Below are 10,004 nucleotides of genomic sequence, written 5' to 3' on the forward strand. Positions count from 1 at the left end.
GAGAGAATACACAGCTGGTTCCCCACCCCCCCAGCCCACCTCTGCATCTCCACTGTAGTAACAGTGGGTAAGAACTAGCCATGAATCACTGTGTTAAGGGAAGAATGTCTTAAATAGAACTGGTAGTGGGCACCAAACCAGAGTGTTCATCAAGGCAGAGCATAAATTGCCAGAGAGCACCTGCCCTGTTTCTGCCTGTCCTCACCCTCTTATCCTGCCTTCCGCACCCATCCCTGCTTTTGCAGTCTGCTCAGTTCCCTCACGCTCTCTCAGTAACCAGTCAACATCCACCACTCCCCCTCCCTGGGAATCCACACTTGGTGGTCTCATGAGAGGTCTGGGGCCAGGACATCCAGGTCTGACCTGCTACCGTGAGACCACTGAAGGAGACACTGAGTTGGTGGTTAAATATGCAGCTCCCTTATCCCTTGGATGGGGATAACCTTAAGTGTGTACTTTATTTTATTTTATTTTATTTTTTTTACTATTTTTACTACTCAATGAATTTTATTACATTTATAGTTGTACAAAGATCACTACAGCCCAATTTTATAGCATTTCCACCCCCAATACCCAGAGCATCCCCCCAGCCCCCAACCTGTCTCCTTTGGAAACCATAAGTTTTTCAAAGTCTGTGAATCAGTCAGTACCTGTTCTGCAAAGAAGTTCATTGTGTCCTTTTTTAAGATTCCACATGTAAGTGATAGCATTTGATGTTGGTGTCTCATTGCCTGACTGACTTCACTCAGCACGATAATTTCTAGGTCCATCCATGTTGCTAAAAATGCTGGTATTTCATTCCTTTTAATGGCTGAGTAATATTCCATTGGGTATATGTACCACATCTTCTGGATCCACTCCTCTGTTGATGGACATTTAGGTTGTTTCCATGTCTTGGCTATTGAAAATACTGCTGCAATGAACATTGGAGTATGTGTGTCTTTTTGAGCCATGGTTTTCTCTGGATAGATGCCCAGGAGTGGGATTGCTGGGTCAAATGGTAGTTCTATTTTTAGTTTTCTGAGGAATCTCCATACTGTCTTCCACAGCGGTTGTACCCAATTCACAATCCCACCAACAGTGTACTAGGGTTCCCTTTTCTCCACACCCTCTCCAGCATTTATCGTTTGTAGACTTTTTGATGATGGCCATTCTGGCCAGTGTAAGGTAGTACCTAATAGTAGTTTTGATTTTCATCTCCCTAAGAATTAGTGATGTTGAATATCTTTTCATGTCTTTTTTGGCCATCTGTATGTTTTCCTTAGAGAATTGTCTTTTGCCCACTTTTTTGATGGGGTTGTTTGTTTGTTTGTTTGTTTTTTGGTATTGTGCTGCAGGATGTGTTTATAAATTTTGGAGATTAGTCCCTTGTCAGTTGCTTCATTTGCAAATATTTTCTCCCATTCTGTGGGTTGTCTTTTCGTTATGATTAGGGTTTCCTTTGCTATGCAGAAACTTTTAAGTTTAATTAAGTCCATTTGTTTATTTTTGCTTTTATTGTCATTACTCTAGGAAGTGGATCTGAGAAGATATTGCTGTGGTTTATGTCGGAGATTGTTTGGCCTATGTTTTCCTCTAAGAGTTTTATAGTATTTGGTCTTATATTTAGGTCCTTATTCCATTTTGAGTTTATTTTTGTGCATGGTGTTATGAGGTGTTTAATTTCATTCTTTTACATGTGGCTGTCCACTTTTCCCATAACCACTTATTGAAGGAGCTGTCTTTTCTCCTTTGTATATTCCTGCCTCCTTTGTCATAAATTAGTTGACTGTAGGTGTGTGGGTTTAATTCTGGGCTTTCTATCCTGAGATGTTTACTTTATACTGCACTCCTGGTGGGAGAGAGCTCCAGCTGCCTACGGTGGTAAATGGATTGAACACACATCCTCCACGGACTGACTTCCCTTGCCTGCCTTACTTCCTGCTCTCCAGCCAGTGTTTGCTGGGATCACCACTCAAGTAAAGTGCTTACACTCCTATCTTCACCTGAATGCCTGCTTCTTGGAGAACTCAACCTAAGATAGGAATGGGCAGGTCCCTTACCCTCTCAGAGTTTCTAGTTCTGGACAGTGTTATCTCCTGTTCTCTTAAATGAGGATGCACAAGACAAGATGAGGTTCATTCAACACTTGAACACAGTGAGAGAATAATCAATATTCATATGGTAATGATGAAAGTTAAAAGTTCTCTATGTGAACACCACAACAACCATTTCTCAAGGGTTCTGCACATACACATCAAGAATTAATTTGCCTCATTTGAGTTTGATGATCATCCAGTGAAGTGGGACTCATTGTCATAACTTACAGATGACGGTATTGAGGTTTGGAAAGTATAATGGACTTGCTCAGAGTCGCAAAGAAAGTGATGGAACCAAGATTTAAATCCCATTTGACTCCAAACTCTGTTCCTATACCTCTATGAAAAAAATGTCTTTCCAAATAAAAAAGTATCATCTTTATATCAGATGTTGGTTGTACACTGAATGTGAAGGCAATTGCCTATCTCCCTACCTTGGAAACTCCTGTTTGCCTTCAACGTTCAACTAAGGCTTTAGTTGATCATTAAGGTATTCTCTGCCCCCTCCTCAACCCAAGGCTGGGATAAAGTGCTCAAGTGTCCACTGAACCCCACTCCAAACCCTTCTGTGATTCTCCTTTCACTTTGCTACCCTTCGACTTCCCCACTACTCTATATCTCTAAGCCGAAGGCAGTTTGCCTGAAATGCAGGACATAGGGTCTCTCTCTTAGAAAGGCTTCGGGAAGTTTCCTAATTACACACGCCAAAGGCCTGGGACTCCTCAAGAAACCACATAGCAAGAGCCATCATCATCATCATCATCATCTCAATAAACCAAGAACAGATCATCACGGGGACAAAATGTCTCCCTGTACATCTCAGTTGGGAGAAGAAGAGAAAGTATCATTTAGTCAACAAGCCCTTTAGCTTTTCTGGGCCTCTGTTTCCTCTTTTGGTCTCAAAGACCCCCTGGACCTTCCACCTCTGACAAAGGGTGGTGCTAGGGATGTCCCAGTGCCTGCCAGGCAAACCAGGGGAGACAAGAGAACTTACACTAAAACCAGGAAGGCAAGGCTCATAGACATGGCCCAAACAGTATGGGCCAGGTACCCAAATGATTTGGACTGAAGGAAGCCAGAAAAAGGAGAATGAGTTAGAGCCATTGCCTTATGATGAGACTTTCCTGAGATAAGAACCCTTGTGGACACAGCTTATTAGCAAGGTACCCAGGGAGGAACTGGTAGCGGGTGAGGAGGTGGTAGTGGAAGGCAAGAGGCCCAGGCAATGGTGTAATAACAACCAAAGTTCTAGGAGGGTAATTTTGGATCAATACTTCAGGAAGTTATATCCCAGGGTCAACTCTAATTAGCAACAGGGAGTCCTAGAGTGGCTTCCTCAGATCCCATCACCTGCAGACTTCATCCTCAAGCTTTGGGGGTCCCAAAGCTACCAACCCTTCTGTAACACATCCTCACCCAATCCTGTTCATTGAGAAATGGTCCAGACTCTTAAGCTGGTTTTCCTTCATTGTATTAAAATACAGTGACCCAGGAGACAATAAGCTGTTAAACTCTTATGCTGGGGTGTTTGGGAGTAATAATGCCTTAATATATCCTTCCAACTCTTGCATCTGGAGATGCAAGACAAGCTAAGGAAATGATGTGTTAATCGGGAGACTTCAAGCATGTGACAGACCAATTGGGAGAGAGAAAGCCCCTCTAGAGTTACCAGTTACCAAGGTCAGTGATTCTAGAACTGGAAGGGCATAGGAAGTACAGCTCCTTTTTTAATCTTCCACAAGCTCTCTGGACACAGAGCAGATGTGCCTGCCACAGCCACAACAACAACAGATCCCAGCCGAATCTTCGACCCTACACCACAGCTCACAGCAATGCTGGATCCTTAACACACTGAGCAGGGCCAGGGATTGAACCCATGTCCTCATGGATACTAGTCGGGTTCATTACTGCTGAGCCACAAGGGGAACTCCTGGTACACTATATCTTGAATCATAAGCCATGACTATGAAAAGACACCTGAAGTCACAGTGTGGCCTCCTGGACTGGTTTGGGATCACTGCCCAATCCATTACATCAGAGGTACCAAGGTGGTTTGCGTTCCTCAGCCCTATCACCTCCATCTTTTTGATGGAGTCTCCCTGTGCATAATTATCACCTTGGTGATTTTCACTATCTTCTTCATAATGACTAACATCATCACCAGTGACATCAATCATCTCCTTCATTCAACACTGAAGTTCAGCTCAGTATCTTTTCCTCTGGGCAACTTTCCTAGCCCATCTTTTCATCTTCAGTTGGTGACTTCCTCCTCAGTTACCCCAAACTGCATGCTCCTGTGGGGTTTATTTGTGGGTCTGTCTTTCCCACCAGATTGTGAGCTTCTCAAGAACTGAAATGATTTTCAATCTTTGTCTCCCTAACATGTAGCAAGTGAAGATAGCATGGAACATCCTATATGTTCCCTTACGGAATCAAAGATTGAGAAGATATTTCAACAACGTGGTGCTTAGTTCTTTCTCCAACCTCTGCTTGCCCTGTCTGCACAGATCTAAGTAAGCCCATCCCTTTCTACGCCCCTCACTACAGCTCTGGTCCTCAGACAAATGATTATGCTTAAGTTCTTGCTTCTGTGCCTTCCCACCCCAAGCAAGTGCCAGTTCAGGCATAGTCTGTCTGGGCTTTTGGATAAGAAAGGGCAGTTGTAGGAGGTACTTGATAATAAACAAGGGTGGGCAGCAGATTGGCTGTTGGAAATAGGAATGAGGGGAGAGCCGGGTGACTAGAAGGCTGCTGCTGACATTGTCAGAAGCAGACCTGAGGACAGGATGGGAGAAAGGGTGAGCTTAGTTGAGGAAAAGTTGACTTTAGGTCACCAGAGTTCAGGGGGAGCTTTCCAAAAGGTCAGTGGAAACACAAGACATGTACCCCAAACTCCTGAAGTGAACAGAAGCTTGAAGAAACAAAAGGCTTCTCCTCCTTGAGCCCTGGGAGAAAGTGAGGCCCCACTGACACCTCAGCTTCTTACTTTGGACCTCCAAAACTTCGAGAAAACACATTTCTGTTGTTAAAAAAAAAAAAAAGAAAAAAAAGACACATACCCAAGAGAAGCATGCCCAGAGCTGGACATGTAGAATTTGGAGTTACTCACACTGAGATGAAAGGTGGGGGCATACAATATTATCCATCCGAAGGAGCAAGGGACAAGAACATGGGCAAAGGAGAGCAACGGGCCCAAATAAGGACCCGAGGAATAAGTCAACATGGTGTCACATTAGAGCCCAAGCAAAATGAAAAACTACTAACACTGATCCTGTCTTTATTCAAAAGATTTACATTTTTTATCACAGATTTTGTATTAATTTTCATTTTTAAAAGTATTTCAGGGTGTTCCCTTTGTGGCGTAGTGGAAACGAATCCAAATAGAATCCATGAGGTGCAAGTTTGATCCCTGGCCTCACTCAGTGGGTCAGGGATCCGGCATTGCCATGAGCTGTGGCGTAGGTTGCAGATGCGCCTTGGATCCCACAGTTGCTGTGGCTGTGGCATAGGCCAGCAGCTGTAGCTCCGATTTGACCCCTAGCCCGGGAACTTCCATATGCCTTGGGTACGGCCCTAAAAAGCAAATAAAATAAAATAATATCTTTTACTAAAATGTTGCTTATCTTGAGAGACAGGATAGGATATAACAATCCAGCAATGTCTTTCTCAAGAAAAGGAGACTTAAGGCAACTGAACCCCATGACAGAGCCCACACAGAGTCTCACCAGCCTAGATGCAAACCCTGGCTCTGACATCTCTTAGGTGCATGACCTCAAGCTAATCACTTCACTCCCCTAAAGCTGGTGTCCTCACCTGAAAAATAACACCTTCCTGGTAAAGTTGTCAAGTACCCTGCCCTACACAGGTACTTCCTAAAAATTTGTTCTCAAGGCTTTCAGATGATGAGAAGGAAAATGAAGAAGCTGGACAAAGAGATGACAGGAGGAAAGAGGAGCTAGGAGAGAGGAGGGAGGCAGTGCAGCTGGAAAATGAGGCTCCTTCATCTTTATATGGACAGACCCACACAGAATTGAGATGCTTCGTTCACTGTCCACAATGTATACATTGCTTTAAACACCTTTTTTTTTTTTAAGCTGTCTGTGACTTTCTTCCATTTGTATGAGGGATGAAGAATCAAAACCTTTCTTCCCACCAGATGGGAAAGGCCCAGTGCTCAGTGTGGACTGGACCCTGGCAACTGTCTGACCCAGTCCACTCTCCTGCCCTTGTCTTCCATCCTTGCAGTCCCTCTGATTAGCACTCTCCTGATGACAACATATAGCCACTGGAACATGGCTCCAGGAGGACTGGGAGGAGCCCAGGTGAGGGAGGGGGATCTACATCATTTCCTTCCCAACGCTTTCGTTCCAGAGGCTTATAACTCCCCAGCATGTTTTTCTCTGGTAGAAAATGTCCATGTTTGGTGCCTGCTCAAGGGAGAATCTCTATGGAAAGTTTGAGAAAGATTCCCTCTGGCTGGTAATGTGAAAAAAGCCTGTGCCTTTCCCAAAAAAAAAAAAAAGGGAAAGTATGTTCTTATACTTGAGATGTAGTTATTTTTGTCTCTGTTTCAGAAGGAGCTGACTTGGATGGTGCTCATTTGGCCTCCGTCTCCATCCCTTTGTTGGAAAAGGCAGATGGAAAGGTGAGGCTGACCCCAAAATGCTTATGTCTCTTCTCAAGACTTTTTTTTTCTCTTCTAGTAGATATAGTCTACAAATAATAAAGTGCACAAATCTTAAGACTCTTATGTATACAGCTTGATGAATTTTTACATAGACATATAACCATTTAACTACTGCCCAGATTGAGATGGAAAATATTTGCAGTATACCAGAAGGCTCCATGTGCCCTTCCCAGTCAATACTTGCCCCTGAAAGCTAACCTATTAGTTTTGCCTGTTCTTAAATTCCATGTAAATAGAATCATATAGAATTTATGCTTGATGTCTTGTTTCATTCACTCAACATAATATCTATGAGATACATTCATGTGGTCATGTATTGCACGAGTTTGCTAGGGCTGCCATAACAAAGTATCACAGATTGGGTGGTATAAACCACAGAAATTTCTTTTCTCACAGTTCTGGAGGCTGGAAGTCTGAGATCAAGATGTCAGCAGGGTTTGTTTCTCCTGAGGCCTCTGTCCTTGACTTGTAAATCTCCTCCATGACTTCACATGGTCTTCCTTCTGTGGGTGACAGTGTCCTGATTTCCTCTTCTTATAAGAACACCAGTTAGATTAGATTTGGGCCCACTCAAATGACCTCATTTTGACTTAACTGCCTCTTTAAAGACTTTAGTACATGAAGTACTAGAGGTTAGGATTTCACTGTAAGAATTTGGTGGGGGTACATAATTTAAATCATAATACATATTACTGGCTCTTGCTTGCTTGCTTGCTTTCTTGCCTTTTCCTTCCTTTCTCCCTTTCTTCCTTCTTTCCCTCCTTCCTTTCTTTGTCTTTCTAAGGCTGCACCTACAGCACATGGAGGTTCCCAGGCTAGAGGTCGAATTGGAGCTGCAGCTGCTGGTCTACACCCCAGCCTCCCATACCTCAGGATCCGAGCTGAGTCTGCAACCTACACCGCAGGTCACGACAATGCCAGATCCTTAACCCACTGAGCAAGGCCAGGGATTGAACCCCACTCCTCAATGATACTAGTTGGGTTCATTAACCACTGAGTCACAATGGAACTCCTTGTTCTTCTTTTATTGCCAAATTATATTCCACTGTATGACTCTACCACAGTTTATGTATTCATTCTCTTGTCAATTGACATTTGAATTATTTCCAGTTTGGGACTACTTCAAACATTACATCTATCAACATCTCTAGTATATGTCTCTTAGTGAACATACACACTCATTTCCAGTGTGTATGTACCTAGGAGAGCAAGTGTTGTGTCCTAAGCTATGTATACGCATAGCTTTAGTGGATACTGCCAAATAGTTTTCCAAAGTAAAATTCCCAACGCATGAGGGTAGTTGTTTGTTCACTCCCAACAGCGACATATGAGAGGTCTAGTTGCTCTGAATCTTTGCCACTACGAGTATTTGCACTCTTTTGTATTTTAGCCTTTCAGAGAATCTTAAAGATGGTTTTAAAGCAAATCCATCTGCAAAACCTGTGCTCCTGGATTACTGTAGAGCACCTCTGCCACAAATCCACGGGTAAGCCCAATTTCCTTTGTGCCAAGATCTGATCTTCTGCTCAGGAGATCCCTTTCTTGGGATTTTTAGTGGGCAGGCTCTCCAGTTGGACTGGCACAGCACAAGGAACTGGGGGAAGCCTAAGGCTAGTTAGCAGCTGACTGAGGAGGAGGAATGTGAAAGGAAGCCAAGACTGAGATGAGTTTAAAAGAGTTGTTTGTGACTACCTGGGGGATGAAGGGTGTGTTTGCACCTGTCAGAGAGCTTAGAAGAGCCCCTGTAAGATTGTCTGATGTTTCCTCTGGACAGTTCTGTCCAGGCTTTTGTGAGAAGGAAATCTTCAGAGACTTTCACATCTGGGCCACTCCAGGAGGTATCTCAGGCAGACCCCTCAAAACAGACTCATCACCCTGAAGGTTATGGATTCAGGACAGACCCTTCACTCCCCAGCTTTTTCCTCCACCCTGCCTGCCCTAGTGCTGGAAATTTCCCCAGAAGTCACCTCCCTGGGTTATAACCTTGTCTTTCCTGATGTCTTCAAACTTCCAAAGACTGTCTAGATTTGAAGGGACCAAGAAGATAACCATGACTTATTCAGGTCCCCAAATACAAGTCTGGCTCCTCAGAACCAGCAGCACAGGGGCCTATTTGGAAAAAAATGAATGAAAACATAAAGCAAATCTTTCTCTTACTCTTTAGACCAAAATAAAATCCAGCTGAAGCAAATATTAAGTGTAAAAAAGAAACTATAAAAGTATTAGAAGGAAAAAAATCATAAATGTATTTACAATCTTGGAAGACAAAGTCTTTTCCAAACAATATAAAAGCTCAGAAGCCAAAAGGAAGTGCTTGATACATACAACTACATAAAAATTAAAATTGTTTGAGGGTGAAAAATACCATGAAAGTCAAAAGATCAACAGTAGGAGTTCCCGTTGTGGCTCAGTGAAAACAAATCTGATTAGCATCCATGAGGATACAGGTTCACTCCCTGGCCTTGCTAAGTGGGTTAAGCATCTGGCATTGCCATGAGCCGTGGTGTAGGTTGCAGACGTGGCTTGGATCCTGCATTGTTGTGGCTGTGGCGTAGGCCAGCAGCTATAGCTCCAATTTGACCCCTAGCCCGGGAACCTCCATATGCCATGGGTGCACCCCTAAAAGGCTCTAAAAAAAAAAAAAAGAAGTTGTACAAATCAGAAAAGCCCTAACAATCCCACAGAAAAAAATGGAGGCTACAAAAGAAGAATTGCAGATGTCCAAAATACATAAGAAAAGGTGTTCCACCTTAATCATAAATAAGTTATTGCAAATTAAAACAATAAGATACAGTTCTAAAACTAATTGTATTGTTAGGAATATAAACATTTAACAGAGGCCACCTGATGAAATTTGGGGGAAACAAGCATGTGTGTGCACTATTGGTGTGTGTGTAAATTGATAATGTGGCAACATTACCAACTGTTACAACTCATATAGCATTTGGTGCAGCTATTTCACTGTTGGCAAATAACCTCCAGATATACTGACAAAAGTGGCCAAGCCATATGTTCAAGATTACAGTTCTGCTCTGTAATAGCAAAAAACATTACAGCTCTGCTTTAAAAAAGCAAAAAACAAACTGAAAGCAATCTAAATTTCAACCAAAAGGGAAAATGGGCAATAAATTGTAGTATAACTATTGCAACGCAATCCTATACCTATATAAGAAAAGAATTAGGCAGACCTGGGTGTAATGATATAAATACATCTCCAAGATATATTAAGTGATGAGTAT

At 42.9% G+C, this 10,004-nt stretch overlaps 1 long non-coding RNA gene across 1 annotated transcript; it reads right to left on the reverse strand.

Moving 5' to 3' along the window:
- Positions 1 to 1,628: 1,628 nt before the first annotated feature.
- Positions 1,629 to 9,420, reverse strand: LOC146395226 (uncharacterized). Its single transcript, XR_014832116.1, has 2 exons — positions 7,727 to 9,420; positions 1,629 to 5,496 (listed from the first exon to the last, which is right to left on the reverse strand). It is a non-coding gene; the product is annotated as an uncharacterized LOC146395226 (long non-coding RNA).
- Between the last annotated feature and the right edge of the window lie 584 nt (positions 9,421 to 10,004).

The sequence above is a fragment of the Sus scrofa genome, chromosome 17 (assembly GCF_054392235.1).
Source record: "Sus scrofa isolate SSC_HxYL_T2T_F1_AM1 chromosome 17, Sscrofa_HxYL_maternal_Yorkshire_Landrace_v2.0, whole genome shotgun sequence".
In the NCBI taxonomy this organism is placed as follows: Eukaryota; Metazoa; Chordata; class Mammalia; order Artiodactyla; family Suidae; genus Sus; species Sus scrofa.